The sequence below is a fragment of the Dromaius novaehollandiae genome, chromosome 5, assembly GCF_036370855.1.
Source record: "Dromaius novaehollandiae isolate bDroNov1 chromosome 5, bDroNov1.hap1, whole genome shotgun sequence".
In the NCBI taxonomy this organism is placed as follows: domain Eukaryota; kingdom Metazoa; phylum Chordata; class Aves; order Casuariiformes; family Dromaiidae; genus Dromaius; species Dromaius novaehollandiae.
Window position 1 is genome coordinate 59,935,509 of NC_088102.1, and position 19,967 is coordinate 59,955,475.

The 19,967-nt window shown below is 44.2% G+C and overlaps 1 protein-coding gene and 1 long non-coding RNA gene across 8 annotated transcripts in view; one reads left to right on the top strand and one right to left on the bottom strand.

The window, feature by feature from the left end:
* The window catches only part of TEAD1 (TEA domain transcription factor 1), a 160,602-nt gene extending 159,686 nt beyond the window's left edge, over positions 1–916 (bottom strand). For all 7 annotated transcript variants that reach the window (XM_026104537.2, XM_026104536.2, XM_026104534.2 and 4 more), the window contains exon 1: positions 780–916. The gene's annotated coding sequence lies outside the window, so the exon portion shown is untranslated. The remainder of the gene's footprint in view (positions 1–779) is intronic.
* Positions 868–17,165, top strand: LOC112985701 (uncharacterized). Its single transcript, XR_003259806.2, has 4 exons — positions 868–991; positions 8,986–9,108; positions 10,126–10,213; positions 14,304–17,165. It is a non-coding gene; the product is annotated as an uncharacterized LOC112985701 (long non-coding RNA).
* The last annotated feature ends 2,802 nt before the right edge of the window (positions 17,166–19,967 follow it).

Below are 19,967 nucleotides of genomic sequence, written 5' to 3' on the forward strand. Positions count from 1 at the left end.
AGCAATATTGTGTTTCCAAACTTTATCAGCATTAAGAGAAAGTAAATATGTTTCTGTTAGACAGCCGTACAGCTGTATAGGTACTTTTTTCCCCGAGGCTCTGCCATTTCAGCGTACTTTTCTTATACATGATGTTTTACATCAGAATACACCAGTACAATCTGATGTTTCTTGGCCCTTCTTTCCCAGATGGTGTTCAATAACGAACAGTTAAAAAAAAACAAAAAAACAAAAAAATATATTGGGAGCCATTTACATTCAGAAAACGCAGAGCATAACTGCTCCCTAACTTTCCAGCACTTCTGGAGGTCACTTTTCATTTCTTCGTATCAAAGGCAGGCACTTGTTTCTAATAAGTTAACAACTCTCCTGAGAAACATGGGTGGCTGGTATTTCATTGTTTCATAAATATTTTTATACTGTAACACCATTCAACTTAAAACAGATTTCAAGAGGAGCAAAATCATGCACAGAATTACATTCAACAGAGGCAGAGGCACAGACTTTTTGTACTTGGTGAAAAGAGCCGGGTCCCCCTCCCCGCTTTATTTCTCTCCATTATTTCTGTTTAGTTGTTCGGAGAGGGCAGCGGTGTTTAAATTGCGTTACAAAAGCTGTACTGTATAACTTTTTCCCTCCCCCCAGAAGTGTACTTCCTTTCAAAACGCTCCTTCTGCGAACAAAGGCTGCGACCGGCCCTCGACATCAGCGCTGTGCACATCTGTGGAATGGATCTCTGTAAAACGTTATGGATAAATAAATAACCCTATGGTTCCTACCGAAAGGAAGTTTTCCAGGGACAATCTCCTCGGTGTTGTTGTAACTGCGACTTTGTCTTTTTTGGATACAATGTTTCTGCTGACTCCCGAAAATTTTCCACTTGAATGTGCAATTAACCAGCAGCAGCGGCAGCAGCTCTGGAGAAGGAGAAGAAGCAGCAAAAAAGGACATTCCTTCTTTCATCTTTTAGGGTAAAATAGAAGGGGGAGAGGTAAGCGAAACTCAGGGCGCCACACGGCACAGCTCTCCCGAGGCGGACCGAGCGGCTGCGCAGCCCGCAGCGCCGGGGGATTTTTTTTTAATTTATTATTGCTGTGATTTTATTTTGCGAGCTCGGGGCTGCTCCTAACTTCTTCCGTCTTCGTGAAAAAAAAATGCGAAGAATGTCAGAGAGCGGTGCGAGTGCGCGTGTGTGCGAGTTGTGTGTGTGCGTTGTGCGAGCGTGTGTGTGTGTGTGTGTGTGTGTGTGTGTGTGTGTGTGTGTGTGAGCGAGCGAGCGCGCCCGGCGCCGCGCGGTGACTCAGGACACCGCCGAGCGGGGCCGCCGCCGCCTGTTGCGGCTCTGCCGAGCCCCGGCGCGGCCGAGGCTCCCGGGGCGCCGCCGCTGCCCCGCGCCCGCCCCGCCGCCCCCGGGCACCTGCGGGGCGCGCGGGGAGGCGCGGGGCCGCCCCCCGTCCCCCGCGGGGCGCGGAGTGGCGCGGGCGGCCCCGCTCCCCCGCGCGCCGCCCGCGCCCCACTCACCTCCGCGCCGCGCTGCCCACCTCCGCCGGCGCCGCCAGCGCGCCGCAGCCCAATGGCAAACTTCGCCCGGCGCCCCCCGGGCCGCGCGGCTATTTATAGCCCCGCGCTTATTTTTGATCTGCGGCTTCGCTATTTATATCGCGGGGCGCGCGGCGGCCGGAGCCCTCGCAGGGACGCGCTGCTGCCCGGCCGGCGCGGCGCGGCGCGGCGGGGCGCGGGGCGGGCCGGGTCCGGCCGGGCTGCGCGGCGCCAGCGATGCGAGGAATGCGCGGAATGAGGGGAGGAATGAGATGAACGCGGGAGCGGGCGGGAGCGGGCGCCGCGGGGCGGAGCGGAGCGCGGCCCGCGCCTCCTGCGGCCGCGGCGGGCGGCGGGCGGGGCGGGGCGGGGCGGGCGGCGGGCGGGGCCTCGCGCCGCGCTGACCTCATAGGGGAGCCCGGGCCGGGGGGGCCGGGGACACCTGAGCGGCGCCCGCGGGGGCGGGCTCGGGTCCGGGCCCGGGCCCGGGCCGCGGGGTGGGGCTGCAGGAGTTTGCAGTGGGGCTGCGGCGGTTTGCAGCAAGCCGGGGGTTGCGGTAGGGCTGCAGTGGGGTTGCAATGGTTTGCCATGGTGCTGGGTTCGCCATAGGGCCGCATTGGCTTGTGACGCTCTGCAGGTGCTGGCTGTGCCCAGGGTGCTGGCCCTGGCGTGCGGGCGACTGGGGAGGCAGGCTGCAGATCCCCTTTCCCCTCCAACCACTCCCTGGTGCTCCGCAGAGCCCTGGGATTGGCCCGCTGGTCCTGGGAAGGGCGAGCCTGTGCCCAGGAGGCCACCCGGCCGCCCACGCTAGCCCGGGACCTGCCAGAGCCCAAGTCCCCGAGCCCCTGAGCAGGAAGGTTTGTTCACATCAAACCTCACAGTAGGGCTGAACTCACGCCTGGCCCAGGAGCACCAGAGGAGCCTGCATGCTTCACCCCAAATCACCCTTCTCACAAGGCTGGCCCCAGCTGCAGCTCTCATGCTACAAGTTTTGCACCGCTCCAGTTGTGAGCCTGAGTGCTGTGAGCGTATCCTTAGCCGTCTGGTATGGGCGCAGCCCCTCCCCCAGAAAAGCTTGCTGAGCGTTACTATAATGCACATCTCCCTCGGTTAACAATCTGAGTTACCTTATGGAAGTAATCACAGTACAGGCACAGCTGTTGTGCTTGTGAAAACTTGCATTTGCATAAGCAAAATGGATAACTGGACACCTCGGTGCCTGTTTGTGAAATAAATTGCCTATTTTGATGTGCAAACATACATTTCTATCCACCTTTGAAAGTTTGCCCAGCAGGGCTACCGCTTTTGGAGATGTCAGGCAGTGCAAGGAAAATCGCATTACAACCTCAGAACCACCACATATTGGTGTCATCAGACAGCATTAACATGCTCACATCATGTGTAACCTCATGACATGCACTCGATGGGGGCTGGTGGAATTCACAATAAATAGCCTGTATATTACTAGCGTATGACATTCAGAAAATATGCCAAGCATGTCTCTCTGTAAATGCTGGAAACGTGCCCTTCTCGGTGCTTTCCCAGCAACCAACCTCATAAGACAGCCATGCTGATAACAGCCATCATTGTAGCCCACAGTTGACCCAGGAGCCTCCTGAAAACATGAGTCGCTTAAGGCGCATGCTGCAGTTCACAGAGCGGCTGCAACTGGCTTTGAACATTGTGCTTCAGGCACAGAGTATGTATGTTGGACAGTGCAAGAGGAAGATGCAAAGTTCCCACTGATCAGGAGATCGCACTGTTGATATTAACAAGTCTACTAAAACCCAACCCTAAAACAACCACATGCAATGAACAATAATATCGAGCAGAGCCAAAATTTGAGAATGTGTTGGTCAAAAGGTTGGGAGAATGTGAACATATTTCAAAAAAAAAAAAATTCCAACATCATTCCACATGGGGTGAAAAATTTCTTTCCCAAAGGAGGCTACAGGGAACCCCCTTAAACACACACATGCATATGCACACAGAATTTTCTTTCTCTTCCCCTCCTCCTTTTCTCAAACAGCTCTAATAATAGTCTAATAAGTGTCTAAGAGCCTGTGCAATTTGTAAAATTCAACCAGTTGGCAAATGTCTGTACTAAGCCATAGACTTTTGAGTATATCCAAAGTTTACTGACACCTTTCCAAGGCTGGAACAGAAAAAACAGGAAAAAACATTGCTCCTTATCCCCATACCATAGATTTTTCAGTTATATGTTACTGGACTTACAGCGGAGATTCATTCCACTGTGCTCACTCCATGCACAGAGATAAGGAACCCGTTTAAATGAACAAGATTTTTTTCCCATGCGGCTTGCAGAGAAAGTGCTGAGAATACTGACTAACTTTTATGCCTCTGCAGGGCCCAGAAGGTATCACAACTATGTACATATGGAAGGAGAATGCCAAAATTTTGGACAGTGGCTAAAAAGAGTTTGAAAACTCTACCGGTAGCAGCTCTCAGAAATGAAAGCAATGAAAATTTGCAGCATTATACTCTCCTCGTGGAAAAGAACAAAAAAAAAGGTTTCTTTTCTAGACCTGTGATTGTGGATGAACTTGAATCAAGCTTAAGCCAGGTAGTAGCTGTTTGCCTGTATCTGCAAACACAGCTCAGTAGATCCTTTGCTATCTAGAACTCTTCCCAGAAGAAGAATTAAATTTACCTGATGATATTTCATTGTTAGCTGCCAGCAGCAGGGAATACTCACAAAATTCTGATTATTTCTCAAACTTGTGAAACGTTGCATTGCTGCTCTTCACAGGCAATGAGGTCTTAAAAACAAATGCTCAGGGAAGACTGGAGATCTTCCCTTAACACAATGTACAAGGTTCATCCACAATCGAGTTTCCAACTCATGGCTGAAATGTTGTCTTGACAATATTTTGGTCCCCAGAAACTACTCCAATTAAGACACAAGAACTGAGGCCAAGATGGACAGCAAACTAATATGGTGACTATATCATGATACTTGCTGAGCATGGGCCTGTAGCCCAGAGAGCTCTAGATAAAACCAATAGCCTCTAAAAACTGAGGGAAACCTTGACAAGTATTGATCTTTCTTGTTAGAGGCTGATATACCATGTAGCGGTCATACCATATCATATCATATTGGCAGTCACTTCAAAAAATACATACCTGGAATCCCAGCGAATTTCCAACAGAAAAAAAAATGTGTACTGGGGAGAGAGAGGTCTGCATGTTTTGGCAGCAAGGTGAGGGCTGAGGAAGGTCAGCAGCAGTATCATCCAGTGTGTTAACCCAGCCACTTCCTTCCTGCGAGGGTAGACTTCTTTGAGGGCTCTATGGCTGCGGAAGGAAGGAATATTTGAGGCACATTTGTATACAGAGAGCTTACTCTAATGAACTGCTTGCTCTGTGTTTATTGATGAATGGCTTCTTCAGGCATACAGGTGCGCTGAGAATTACAAAAGCTCAAGAAAACAAAGGGACATTGGGACAAGCCTGGACAGGGGCATTTCCTTGGGACAAAGGCTTATCTCAGCCAGAAAGGAGATATACAAGTGTGGAATATGGGGAAGAATATTAAGACAGAGAAAGAATGAGATTGAAGAGAAAGATATCAGTAAAAGTACTTCAGGGACACAGACTGGAGGAAGAGGAGAGACAGAAAAGAGGAGAGAAGAGAGAGTTTGTGGCTATAGAAGGAAGGCAAGAGGAATAAAAGGAAAGGAAGAAACGGGATAAAAATGGAGAAAGGGAAACCTGCAGACAGAAAGGAATCAATGGGGAGGAAAGAATAGCTGAGGGGAAACCGGCCAGGAACACAAGAGAGTCTGTAGCTTACAAGAAGAAAAATACGTAGTAGTAGAAATAGGAGATGGAAGTAAGGAAATGGAATTAGCTTAACAGTGAAAGGAAAAGGTAAGGAAGGATAGAAAGAACACACAAAAAATACAATTAGATAATAAAGGTCTTCAGTACTATCAGTTTTTATATTTTTCAGCAAAATGTTTCTTGAGTGCAAGTCCTATTGCAACTTGCAAGGAGGCAAGTGTGGGAATGCTTAAATGAAGACTGGACTGTGGCTTACATATAGGAACCACTCTTATTTTCATTAATGTGATCACTGTCAGTAGTGATCTCACAGCATCAGGGAGTCTAATAAGAGTTGTAGTCCCCTTCCCCATTGCCATTAGCTATGCCAACTGTATGGCAAATTACTTACATGCCTCATTCCATCCAGCCAAACATAGATGATGCTTTTAAGTCTCCAAAAGATACAGAGTTACTAGAATAGTTTACTTATTCCTAGAGTAGTTTACTGGCAGATGAAAACAAGATGGACTTTCCAAACTTTAGATTCAGAGCCCATTCTGGACTTGGAATGAACCTCAAATTTCAGCAATGCTTGGATACAGCATTTTGGTTGCAAACACTGAAATTATTTTAAAACTTTATACTTGGACTACAGTTCAGATTAGGAAAACTGCTAATTTTGGAAAATGCTTAAAAGCAGTATGTAGATTAGGGTTAATCTATAGTGAGCAAAGAATTAAATATCTAAACCAACGTGTTGTTGAACATGCCAACAAAAATACTACAGGGAAGCTGTAATGTAATGGAACAGAGCTCTCCATATTATAAATCTAGCTGCTGAGCTTAGTAAAGCAGCAGACAGTGTAAAGAATGAAAACAAATAACAGTTTAATAATGAATTACAATAATTGAGTCGAGAGGAAGCCAGGACATGAACCACGGCCTCAGAGCCCAACTGAGTTAAAACAGTGCAGAGAGTGGAAATATATAATTTCAGACAATTCTGGTTGCTTATTTCTAAAGGTGAACTGAGAGCTTTTTAAAATTACACGACCAGAGTCCAGGGCTGTGTATTTCTCCCACTGATGAAATCACTAACATCAAAATGGTGTGGCTCTTGTCCTGCTTTAGAGCAAACAATATAAGCACAACAGCCTATTCTTTCTACCAATAGCAATAATTCTTAGCACCACTGACTGAAACAAATTACTGTGAAAACCGCTTGGGTAGTTGCTTTTTAAAATATTTTGCACTACAAATTTTGCAGCATTACAGTGATTGTCTGCTGGGGAAAAAGGGGGAAAAATCCTATTCAAATTCCACAGAATCTCTTTTCCTGGATTTGTCAAAATTTCAGATTTCTGAGCACTTCTCAAACTGCTTAATATGTAAATGGTATATTTTATTCCCCCTCTCCACTTTGGCCAAAATGTCTAATGGTATTTAGGTGCTAGAGGATAGGCAGAGGTGTTTTTAATCTTCAGTACCTAAGTGACTAATTCCCTTTGATTTCCATGCTTTTTTAGAGAGTAGATACCCTGAGAAATCTCCGTACTTTATCTAGACACCTGAATAATAACAGTAATAATAAAATAGACATCTTAGTGTTCATCTTGAACACCTAAATACCTTTAGAGGCTTCCTCTGGATGATGTTCAAAATCTACATCTAAGGAGTATTTCAAGCTCTTAAAAGCAACAGTGTCAGCGAGATCTGCTGTTCAAGGCCATTAATAAGTGTTCGTTTACCTCACAGAAAGGATGCCACAGGTGAGTTCTCCAGGGAGAGGGACCAGGCTTTTTTCTTTCCAAAACAAATTAACTCTAAGTAGGCCTTTTCCAGTTCCTGAGAAGGAATCATAAGGGTGCCTGTCTGTTACTGTTTCTGGGGAAAGGAACACATTGTAGAGCAGGTAAGACTTTAAACAACTCAACAGCCAGATCTCAGAGAGCAGCAGCAAACACAGGAGGCTTTATACCATCTTGACAAAAGAAACGGAAGAGTTTTTACCACAGAAAGTGCCAGGCAACCTTACCAGAGCTAGCAGCTTCTTCTCTAAAAGACAAATTGCACTTTCACCATTGACTTACCCGAGATGGCAGAAGCCACGAATCCACACGGCATTTGGATCTGCCTGTTTGCAATCGAGTCTCCACGGGCACAGGCTGGAGGCGAGGTGCCGCGACGGCCCGGGCTGCGCTGGGGCTCCTGTGGTGCCGCTGCACACCTCCCTGCCCACCAGCCATGTGCGGCAGACACCGCTGGCCAACCACCGGGGACAGCTACCACAGCTACTGAACCACGAGTGGCAGCACCTGAGGGGAAAGCAAAGCGTCCCTGACAAAGAAGAATTGTTTAATCCTCCTCTGTGCAGAGTTCAAAGTATCAGTGGGCATCCTGCTAAATACAAAACCAAACCTGATGGAAATGATATCCACCCTATGACTGAGGCAGGCAGGACAGAATGAGCACCAAAGGTCTAGCTAGAACATACCCTTATTTTAAACTAATTTCTACACTTCTTCATTGATAATGCAGGTGGAATTACACCTGCATTATCAATGTACATGGTTTCTTTTACATCGTAAAAAAAATTGGGAGAAACCTGAAGTGAGAAAGCCTGAGGTCTGCAGAGGTGTTAAAGGTGATGTTGACAAGAAAGGACAGAGTCGGAAGAGATACGTCCTCTTGCCATGCTCTCTTCTCTGTGGTCCGCATAATGAGACCCACAAAAAGTATCTGAATTCTTCTCGCCTCGTTATTTTTGCGGTGCATGTTCTGCTAGCATACTACAGAAACTTGTTCAGCCCCTCAAAGCTCAGGGTTTCCTGAGGGCAGAACTGGGGAGCTGAAAGAGCTCGGCACTGTGTGTGAGGTGATTCAAACCTGGCAGGTTTTGGTCTTTCTAGGTTTTTGGAGGGGGAGGGAAAGGGGAGAGGAGAGGCAGTGGGAAGGGACTCTTGGAAGCATATATTGCTCTTTCCTGTTAAACTTGACTATTTGAATGCTCAAATGAGTATAATAGGAAATCTGAAGAGAGGTAATGCATTCCTTATTGCAACTAATCCTTGAAGGCCAAGCTTATGCGGCTTTTCAGTAGGAAAATTATGAAGAATAATTTGCAGTTGGTTGGGTAATGAAAGAAGAAAAAATTACCTAAAGCTGCTGGGAAATCATAATATTGCATGGGTAAGTAGTTACATGCACTCAGTTCATGAGGATGAGAACCTCAGAATCAAGTTTCTGGAACGGCCATTACAGAATTTTTAGTAGTAAATATCATGATATAAATCCTGACCTTTCCTCCCCCTTCCCAAGGGGAACCACAAACACTTTTCATCTGGTCTGTATTTAGGAAGGCAATTTGGGAAACAGGAAAAGGAAAACTCAGCTGAAGATGCAGGGGCTAGTTTTTCCTCTAGTCTGATCAGAATCTGACCCCCACTGTTAATTTTAATATTAGATGGTCTCTTCTCTCACTGCTTTTTCTCTGTCATGTCGCAGTAATGACAAACAGTAGTTGAACTGACAGTGTTACTTATATTAAAAAAACAGTTTAACAGTCTTAAATTTCAGAATTTTGCAGTGTTGCAAGTTCCAGTAGATGGACTGGCTGCTATGAAGCTTAATCCTGACTGCAAATGCTCCTTTTGTTCATAGGCCTATGCTGCTTTACATCCCACAGAGAGCCAGCAAGATGCATTGCCAACACATGAAAGGGTCCATGGGAATGGAGGACCACCTCAAATAGGTATCCCTCAGGAAAAGCAATACCTCCCACAGGTGGGGAAAAACAAAATGCACTGGTTTAATAACTGTACGGTCTTAATTAGCAGGTATTTGCAGAAGGAAGGTGGTGACAACTGCAAGTCACCTGGTAAGGAAGGTGCACTGCTGATGGTTGTGCACAGCAGGACAGGCAGGGCAAAGCGTTGTACCCACTGTGCTTGTCACAGGTAAGTGGGGCATGTAAGGAGATGTGAATCACAGGTCCTCTAAATGGCCATTAAACAATCACAGGTAAGCAGGACAGGCAAGGTCCTCTAAATGGTCGTTAAATAGTTGGATAGAAGTGTGTTAAACAATGAGATGACATAATGGACAAATGTTTATCATAAACTCAGAGTATCCTAACCTCACTTCACTTGTGATTTCATCTTAGATGACCTCACAAATGCAATTACTCCACCACCTGCACAGCTTTGTATGTCTTACGTGTTTCTTTTACCCTCTAAATCCTGAAGAAATTAGTTAATTTGTTGTTTTTCATGATCAGTCCCAGATGGATGATGTCTGTTAGCATTTCCTGATTTATATAACATTTATCATCTTCAAAGAACTTCATACACATTAAGCAGCTGATCCTCACACCACCTCTGCACCCTAAGCATTAGTACTTCCTCTTTACCAACTGGAAGTTGTTACAGGAAGTCAAAGCAATCATCACAATAGCTAAGGTAACACTAGAACTCAGTACTACCAATTTTTTAACTGCTCCTTATGCCTTTAGCCCATCACACTTTCCTAATGCAAACCTATCTACCACACTACCCTCTGGTAGTTCTTTTTCCTTTCTTCTTTGCCTATAACAATCCTCTCTCCAGCTCTGTTAGTTCTTGTTACTTCTTGGTCTCCGATACTGTGTAAGAGTCATGTTCCTAGTTTGTCCACAAGTTAGCTTCCAAAATACTCCAAAACCAAATGGGTACAACTTTTGTACCCTAAAATATTGCATCCCCAATATTTGTAAAAAAAAACAGTTTTAAAAACCAGCTTCTTAATTTATTTGCTTGCTTTCAGGTCACAAAGTCATCTAAATTCATTGTGAGTACAGAACTGAGGTTCACTGAAAATCAGGCCCCAGCTAAGCTTTGGCTGAATTTTTAAGGTAAGTATAATTAAATGGCTTGTAATATAGAGGTACTGCAGAACTGATATCAGCAACTGCTGGAAAGAAAGGAAATTTAGAGCGGCCACATTCTTAGCTGCAGTAGAGCATTTAGCAATGTTAAATTCCTTCCAAGCATATACAAAGGGAAGTAGTTTGATTTATTAATAATAATGGCCTTACATATACAGTTACAGACAAGTGAAGTCTTTTGAGTCACTTTTAACTGCTGAAAGCAAGTAAAGAAGAAACACCAGATAGTAGTTAGATAAAATTAGAAGCCTGTAACCCCATCCTTCAGCAGTGTTTCTTCATCTAATCTTGTCTGTACTAGCAAAGAATAGTGGTACATGGCTGAACTCTGCTAAAGAAACATCACCTGTTAGCCCTGCAGCAGACAAAGGCTCTATGAGCCCTCCATTCATTTGAGTTGTACTGCTGGTGCAGTACAACTAATTACCCTAACAAAAATGCAACACAAGAACTTTTATTTATGATATTTTCTTTTCCTTCCTTCTTTTTAAAAATATTTTCCCATAGCTGACCACAGCACTGATACTCTAAGGGTTAAAAAACCCCAGCATTCAGTGTTGCAGCTCCTGACTTGTGGGTTTGCCTTGGTGTTAGAAGCAATGGATGATGCATGGGAAAAGTTAGGTACCTGAAGTAAAATTCACCGCAGGTCAGGTAGAGGTGCTTAGAACAAGCTAAAAAAGACATTCTTAGGAAAGCAGTGTAACCTGAAATCTGCTCCTCTGTCAGCATGAAGGCACCTTACTTGGCATAACGGGAGGTGTCTTCCTCTTGCAATTCAGACCCTGTCTGCCTCTACCGAGTGTGGGTACAGCAGTGAGGGCAAGAAAGTGGCATTGCCATTCATTGTCCTTCCCTAGTAGTAAAGTAAATAAGCTTTGGTGCATCCACTCAGAACAGAAGAAACTTGGGGTTAACATCCTTCTCTGCTTGAGAGGAATGCATCGCTGCAAGCCTTGGGGAGGAAGGGCTGCCAGATGTGGCCCTCCTGCAGAGTGGTGGGTTCTCCTCCAGAGCTATTCATTACATTTTACTGAGCTCCTTGCACAGGAAAGCTGTGGGTCAGGTCCAGCTCTTCCAGGCAAGCTATCAATGGATGCAGCCTTCCAGACTGGGAACTGAAATGACACACAGCACTCCTTCCCAAGAGACCGGGGCATAGCCAGCAATACGAGTTCTCAAACAGAAAAGCGGGATTCATCAACTGTGTGGCCTCAGTGTAGCTCAGGCAAAATTTACTTGATGTCTGCCTCTGGACTGGAAATAGGCATTAAAGTAGCCCCACCTTATACCTCCTGCTCACTCTGCTCCCTTTTCAACACAGAATTAAAGGTTGAAAACAGGCCAGAGGGAATGGCAATGGCTCTAATGCCGGTTGGTAGGGACATCTGCTTAGAAGGCGCATGCATTGACTTTACATTTTAAATCAGTAAGCTAGGCTCACATACACTCTCTACTATGCTATAATGCATAGTCATGGGGAATATAAGCTTGCTTGGGATCAAGTTGTTTTATGAATATATATATTAACATTTTACATGTATAAAACATTGTCTATACTTTTTTGGTCTGTTTTCTCTTCTCCCGGGGCACTATTGTCTAACCTGTAGGTGTCCTGTGAATTCAGGCCAGTGGAAAAAATAAGTAAAAAATATTTATTTGAGACATAGGTATGTTCTGCTGCCCAGGTTAAAAGGGGGTGAACTATTTACCTACATTTCATTCCAGCATTGGCTCAGACACACAAGCCAGTTACAGCAGCTTAGCAAGGTAATACATATCAGCTGAGCTATGGCCATAGCAGCTCAGTCACGTGTGAGCTATTCCTAGCGTATATGTGAATCCTACATAGAGAATATGAATTAGGCATCCAAACTGAAGTACTGGGAAGAGAGTTTTTTTCCTGCTACCTAGCTTTTCATCTCCAAAACTTTGACAGAAGCCATTAAAATGTAGAAAAGGAATGACCAGGTGACACACGTTGTGCTTTTTTCAGTTGCACCACAATTAACAACTGATGGCTTAAGTTATTGGTGAGGAGAAGAGTTAAACTACAAAAAATCTGATTTAAGGCTCTTTCTTCACTGTGTGACTCAAACCAGTTTTGCAATCTGTTACAGGTTAACTAGCCAGGGTTAGGCAGGGTGGGGCCTGAAGCAGATTGCATAACTGGTTTATTCAATTCACGGAGCAAGAAAACATCCTTAAAAATTGGCATTCTAGAAGAAGACCAGACACTTTGTGTCAATTATGGCGCATCATGCAACAAAACAGATTTTCAGATCCCTGTGCTTTTGCTGCTGCACTGAGTGAAACAGCGCATGGAGGTCACATGAGAGTGGAGGCCACCCACCAGCATGCCACAGCTGAAGAGCATGCCTTTCTTCTAGCCAGGGGCTATGCTCAGAGGCACACCCTCACCTGCAGCCTCTCTCCACTCCTCCCCAGCTCTGTGTGCCAAGTGCAGCTGGTTAATAGATCACAGATCAGACCAACCAGCTGCTTCTAGCATATGGGGTCATGGAGGAGGGGAGAGGCTGCTGGGCTGCTCTGCAACTGCACAAGATGCAAGCCTGGAGCTGTCTAGAAATCAACAGGTGATTTCAACTAGGGAAAGAAATGGAAAAGAGCTGTACTGTCTTCCACAAAAGAAAGGGCAGGCAGAAATGCAGGCGTTGAAAGTTGCAGGCTTACCTTGTGGGACAGGGTATCACGTACAGCTTCATCTGGGCACAGGATGCACCACACAAGGCAGTGACATAGATGTATCTGAAAGCTCTCCATAGATGTTAAACTCAGGAAGATGGAATACAGAAATTATGGAGAAAAATGATTAAATTACATCAAAAGTCTATTGCATAGGTATTAAAATATGCAACAGATGGTTGCAAAATCTTGCACCCTCTCTTGTTATCAGTAACTCTTTCTATTGCTTCCAGACAATTCAAGTTTTGGCACTGTGCAATGCTATCAGAGAAGAGATGGAGATCCACTTATCTTTATGCAATGAATATCATCATTGCTCTTCAGGGTTTTCCTTATCCACAGCCCTAGAAATAGAGTCAGCAACACTGGAAGCCTCACTTTCACTTACATTAATGGGCTCTTTATAATGCTCTGGCAATATAAAAAGGTCTTAAAGTTTAAGTTAAACCTAATTTGTAACTCGCTTTAACAGTCCTTCACATTGTCATGGCAGTATAAACTTGTCCCTACTATAAACACAACACAGGCATGTTCTGAATCTCTGTTAGGCTACATTATGTTACATAGACGTTACGTTATGTTACATTATAATTGTGACACAGCAGAACAGACCACTTGGGAAGACTGGTGGAGCATCCTTCACCGGGAGTTTTTAGTAAGTTAAGATGAGCATGTGCCAGGGTAGTCTCTGAGTATTTGATCCTGCCTAAGTGCAAGGTTAGACTGAGCAATCTGAAATCCCTCACAGTTCTCTAGTTCTAAAGGCTATGTTTTCTAAAGAGATGATTTCTTTGTGTGCCAGTCAGTGTGGTCTAATTTTATCCCCGAAACATTGCTCCATATTTTTGCAAAGGCTATCAGTTTACCCACCGTAGTAGTGAAAATTAAAAAAGCTTGCATTCCTGAAACTGGCCTGTTTCCCAATGACATACTGAAAATTAAAAAAGCTTGCATTCCTGAAACTGGCCTGTTTCCCAATGACATACTAAAGAAAAGCAAACAGAAAAGGTATTACTGGTAATTTAGTTAAGCTCACTTCTTTTGTATTTGCTACAGTGTAAAGATATACTACCTCCTTGCTCCCCAACTGTCCAGTCCAGCTGAACTGTGAATTGTGATTCTAAGGACACCCAACTACCGGGCTTTTTAAAAATGTATCTAAAACTAATCCCCTCTCATCTCCAGCTTCCCCAAAACAGCCTCATGTCCTGCTCTGTTTAGGAAGACCTGGCTTTTTCTCAAGACATTGCTTTTATAAGGAGGCTGCCACCTTTGTTTCTGAGCGGAGTCTGAATATATATATATAGCGATATATATATGAATGTACAATATATAGCCATCTGTTTCACAGCAACAACCATTGGAAAAGGACCTTCATGAAGCCTCCCATTCAAAGTCCAGATTTAACAACCATAACATCTAGAACCAAAAGCAACATTCAGGTAAAGTGTTAATCCACTGCCCTCCTATCCCTCTTCACAGAAGTGGCCAGTTTCAGACAAAAGTTGTTCACGTTTCCTCATGGTACCCTCTAGAAGAGGCATGGAAATGCCCTTGCTGTAACTTAAAATGCAGAAGAGGTGAATGGTGTGGCTGAGGTAACAAGAGCAGCTGTGTTGCTGTAGCACAAAGCTGTTGCTTCAGAGCTTAGTTAGCCCATGGGGTGGTCTGGCTACTGTGGGTGGGCTACCCGTGGTACTCACACAAGCCCTGCCACCCCCTGCTAGCTCAGGTGCTTCCACGGTGCAAGTGCTCACCTATTCCCAAGTTTCAAAAATGATGCAGAAACTTCACTTTGCGTTAGTGTCAGCCTTTTGCAGTGTCACAGTCATGATATGGACAACAGCCCCAAAGGAATTGGACTAGAGCAAGCGTTTTCCTTCCCTTGAGTTGATGAAGCAGCCCTTGGTTATAGCTGCAGTGTGAGTGACTGCTTTAACAGTGTTCTGCAGTCCGTAATTTTGCACTGTGCGTTTTCCCCAAGGAGTGACCATGGCTAGCTTATTGAAATCACACACAAAAAGGTCTTAGTCTATTTCTTAGTGGTTGATAGCAGATAAAACTGTGAACTATAGTGGTGGAACCTGCAGAAACCTGGGGTTTATTGCTGGCTTTGTGACGAGATGGAGGGCTGACTTCAGACAAATATTTTAATCCCTTTGTGTTTCAATTTCCCTCACATGTGGAGAGAGGTGCTCGCCTCCTTTTCGACAATGCTGCATGGAAGTAAGGGATGAGGTGCACTCTGGGAGCAAGCCTAGGGAAGCTTGTCCAGTTGCTGACTTTAGCCACCTGCTCCCAGATAGCCTGAGAGCTTCAGTTCCCAAGGCTGCCAATGCAGGACCTTTACCAGTGCTCTGTTCACTAACCAAACATGTCTTTTTATTATGTTGTTGTTATTATTGCAGTTGGTCAACAGAAACCCCATAAAACTTGATGTTGTAAAAAATAATAAAAACATGGTAAAGTTACAAAAATTGACTTTGATACTAAGTACCAGGTTGGCATGACTACAAGTACGGCATCACACACAGAGAAGCTACCAACACTCCTGCTCATCAAGAAGCTCAGGCCATGCTGGCCAGCCTCCTGGGTCTCTGCATCCCCTCACCACACACCCTCCAGCACAAATCCCCAGCAGACTCTTCTTTCCCGCCAGCTGAAACTACAGCAGGGGCTTTAAAAGTGGCTCTGGGCTGTGCTGCTGAACACCAGGTCAGAAGTTGCACTTGATGCAGGTATGGACTCTTTACTCCCTGCCATGACTTTATACTGTGGCCACATGAAAAACTAGTGGTTACATGATTGTCTCCACCCACCGTCCATGTCATGGTTGTATCCGATCCTTTTGTGTAAGCCATTTTGTAAACAGAGATCCCAATTTTTTAAATGCTGCTCCACAGGCTGGTCATTAGATTTGATCTACAGCTTTCTCTTAGCTTGGGATGATCATTAATATCATGTGAAGTATTTTGAAAGATAGCAATTTTCCAGGGCAATATAAATTTGAATTTCAGATGCTTATAAATAATAAAGAATATAAACATCATAGGTACAGTTTAGTTTATCTTCATTTTTTACGTGACTTCTCTGGATGGCAGGACAGCTGAACTGACTGCACAAAATACATTTTCAAAGTTAGAAATATATAGCCATCTGTTCAGCTCATCACGTGTTAATAGATATCTCAAATTTCAATTCGAGAAACAGCCATCTTAATAAATAAGGTAACAGCAGGAAACCTGTGTTAACTAATGGAGACCTAGCTGTAGTAGTACTACATCTGTGTAAGTCAGTCATTACAGAAATATTCAGACACAAAGTACTTGGCTTATATAAGACCTTTTATCAAAAAGCATTAGAAAGCTGCACTTTCTGGAAGGTTGGGACTGAGACTAGGAAAAGACCTAGCCAGAAGATTTGTACCTCTAAGCTGACACTTGGATATGTTTTACAGAGGTAAGAGTTCCTTCCTAAAGATGAACCTGCCCAAGCTTCACATATTTCTTCTGTGGACAACCAGTTGGTATGCCAGAGATGACCCTTTAGACAACTTCAGACCCACCTGAACTTGAAATTCAGGCCACTAACTCTAAAGAAAATGGCCCATGCAAAATGCCTGAGCTAACACCACTATTAAGTTAATTGTGCAGCCTCTGTAGGGCAGTGTCTTATTTAAGTGTCTGGTTGCAGATAATTGAATTTCATCTGAAAGGTGAGCTTCTACTAGGCAATAGTAGCCTATACGTGCATCTGTAGGCATGAAGTGAGACAACTTACAAAATAAGTAGAAGTCTGATTTTTAATCCTTTTTTGCTGTTCCAGAAGGCTCTTTTTGCTGCATGGTTACAGGCAGTGTGAAGGGCTGTAACTCTAGGTCTTTGGTTGCCAAGATGATGAAAATGTCACTCTCGGGCAGATGGTACTGCTGATGCAGAAGGTCACTGACTTGGAAATTCATTTAAACAATCTGAAACAAAAACAAGTGAATGGCGGAGATAGTCCATTATTACCCTTGGATATTCAAAAGAGGGATGAGGAAGCACAGAAAAAAGAGGAAGGTCAGTTTTTCCTTGGATTAGTTATAGAGACCACATTAGATTTCCTTAAGAACTAGACAGAAACATAAGCCACTGAATGAAATCATGGGTCAGATCCTTGGAATTCCATAGATGAGGTTCTTATCTGAGTAGGGGAAACCACAGAGGGCACAGTGTCACCACAATTAATGGTCTTTATGCCATTTTCCACTGCAGGGACGCATTCCAGTCCCCCATCAACCAACTGGATGCCCAAGAGTCTTAAGTGCCCTAGCTGCTGCTGCTGCTGGTTCAGCCCTTAATTTTAGGACTGAGAAGCAGAGACCACTTCACATCTTCCTCTCCCATCTCCAGTCATCTTCTAACTATAGCTCAGCAGACTGGTGAATTTTGATCCTTTGTGGCTAGTGTGGGGCAGATCTCATACTGGAGAAGTTACAGAAATGTGACTTCACGATTTCACAAAGCACCTTCCCAGGAGCTGATTAGGGGGTAACTTATTAATGGAGAAACCTCCAAGTTACGAATGAACTGTCATCTGCTGTGCCAAGTAACTAGTATCAGTGATTGCAGTCATAAATGTGCTGGGTGAGAACACACTTAACAAGACACTTTCATGGGCTGTGCAGTCTCTGTCACAGTAAGAATTTTGGGATTCCTCTGTTTGTGCCAGCTAAAGTAAAGCCTGGAAAATCTGTGATCTCTATTCATCTTCTCCAACATGAATTTGCACCCACCTTTGCTGCTCAGTAACCACTCCCCTCCACCAACTTTTTAGTCCTCATGGCTGTGGAGAAAATATGATTGAAACAAATTTTGAAATAGCAAGGTCTTCCTGAGTGTGTGGTGAGCCTAAGGAGACATTTGTGAATATGAACTGACTTATTCGTACAAGTCAGTGACTCCATGGATCTCACAGTCCTACAGCCATGGAACTGGGAATTTTTCAAAGAGATATTAAAATTAATTGGATTTTTCATGTGGGCTTTGCTAAAGACACAGGACATTTCACTTTGTTTCTATACTCTGCTGAACTCTCTCAGCAGCTGTCTCTATCTCAGCACCACTCCCTACAAGCAGGAAATCTGTGGGATTATGGTATATCATTCCCACTCTCTCCATTCGGCTGGGCAGCTGCATAACGCACCTGGGGATCAGCCCCTGGGTAGTGTGGCCATATAGAACTCTCAGCAGTGACCTGTGATTCACACTGAAGTTACCTCACCTGGAATCTACACTGTGCCTCTGTGTCTTTAATCTTGTTTATATGTTGGTATTATCATGTGACAAATCACCAAATCATTTGTAAGAGGCAAAATTGAGCTGCATGCTGCAATTTTTCATGTGCTCCTCATCACTAGGACAACTTGTAAACACCTGAGCAGTTTTAGACAGTTGTACACTACAGCATATAGATCTGAAAAACTTTCAAAAATGCACTGCCCCAAACAAAGAAATTCATCCCCCACAAACAGCCATCCATAGATCAGCAACAGACTAAGGGTTTGATAATTCTTGCAGATAAAAGGAGAAGCAGAATCAGACTGGAAAGAACAGCTTTCCACCTTTGATTTAAAATGGAGTTTTCTCTTTCATTTTGATCCTCTCTGCCAGATTGCATCTTATAGCTGTCCCTTGTTAAGAATCACATCAAAAAGAGAAACAAACAATTACTCTCCTTAAGGTTTCCTATGTAGAAACTGGCTATTGGCACAATATTTCCTATGTGTTAATATTCAAAGGCTTCCAAAATATGATTAAAATATTATGAGCTACTTTTATGAGAGCTGAAGTCATGTAAGGAGATTTATATAGGCCGTTGTAACCTTCCTATCAACTGCAACTTTGCTTAAGGCTACTGTTTATCATTTCAGAAAATACTGGAGATATCTAAGGTCTCAGGCACCAGAAAAAAGGAAAGAGAGACAAGCATCTGTCATGGTACATAGAAAATGAATCCTTCTGGCAACTCCTGCCCAGCCCCAGATTAATATGGATTTACAATTAACATCATCAGTGAATCAAGCAGCATTGTAATTGTTTTTGCAGCTATTCCAAAACTTTCTTCTGCACAGACATAACCTAATTCTAACTTAGTGAGACAGAACAGCTTGACACATTTGTTATCTAAAGACTACTTCAGCCAAAGAACATAATGAAAAAGCATGGGAACTTGACTCAGGAGCAAAGGCTCTTCTTTAATACTTGTTCCAAAAATAAAGAAGTCTCTCCCCCCTACGTCCCTCATTATTTCTTATTCTTGAAGCTCTAATTTTGCCCCAAGGACTGTTTCAAAAATACATTCTCTTTGATAGGATTGCTTAATACTGCTCAGTCAAGTGGGATTAGAGACTTCTGAGGGAAGGAGCATATTTCTTATTCATTTTCATGACTAATTAGTAAAGATGACTTTGGGAAACCTTAGTTTAGAAGTATCACTCACCTCTTCTTCACAGCGGTGATTAACACCAGCCTGTGGTGCTGCTGGATGTTTGAGTGAGGATGGCAACAAGTCTGCAGACACCAGCACTGGAGCGCAGCTTGGTGAGGCACTGCGATGAGTCCTCCTGCGGTGACGTGGGCCTCACACATACCAGGAGCAAGCCTGCTACTCCCTCTCACAGGCAAACTTTTGCTCTCTTCATTACTGTACTATCTAAGGCCTGCTGCAGAGTGAGAGACCCCGAGGGTAAGCCTGTCCTGGAACGATTTCTCCGACTAGGATTTAGGGGGAATTGAGTGAAAGCTCTGCTTATGCACCAGTTGAGGGTGGGGGAATATACCTGTGCTCTGACTCCTGGGAGTAAAATGACAGGAAGACAATCTGGAACAGATGATACAGAGATGGAACAAGTTTCATGCCCTTCCTTCTCCATGCTGTGACCAGACATAGCAGGCCCTTGAGGAGAATTACTTAGATAAATATTCCTCTAAGAGCTTTTATTTTAAGTAAGTTTCCTCCTTAGGCTTACTGA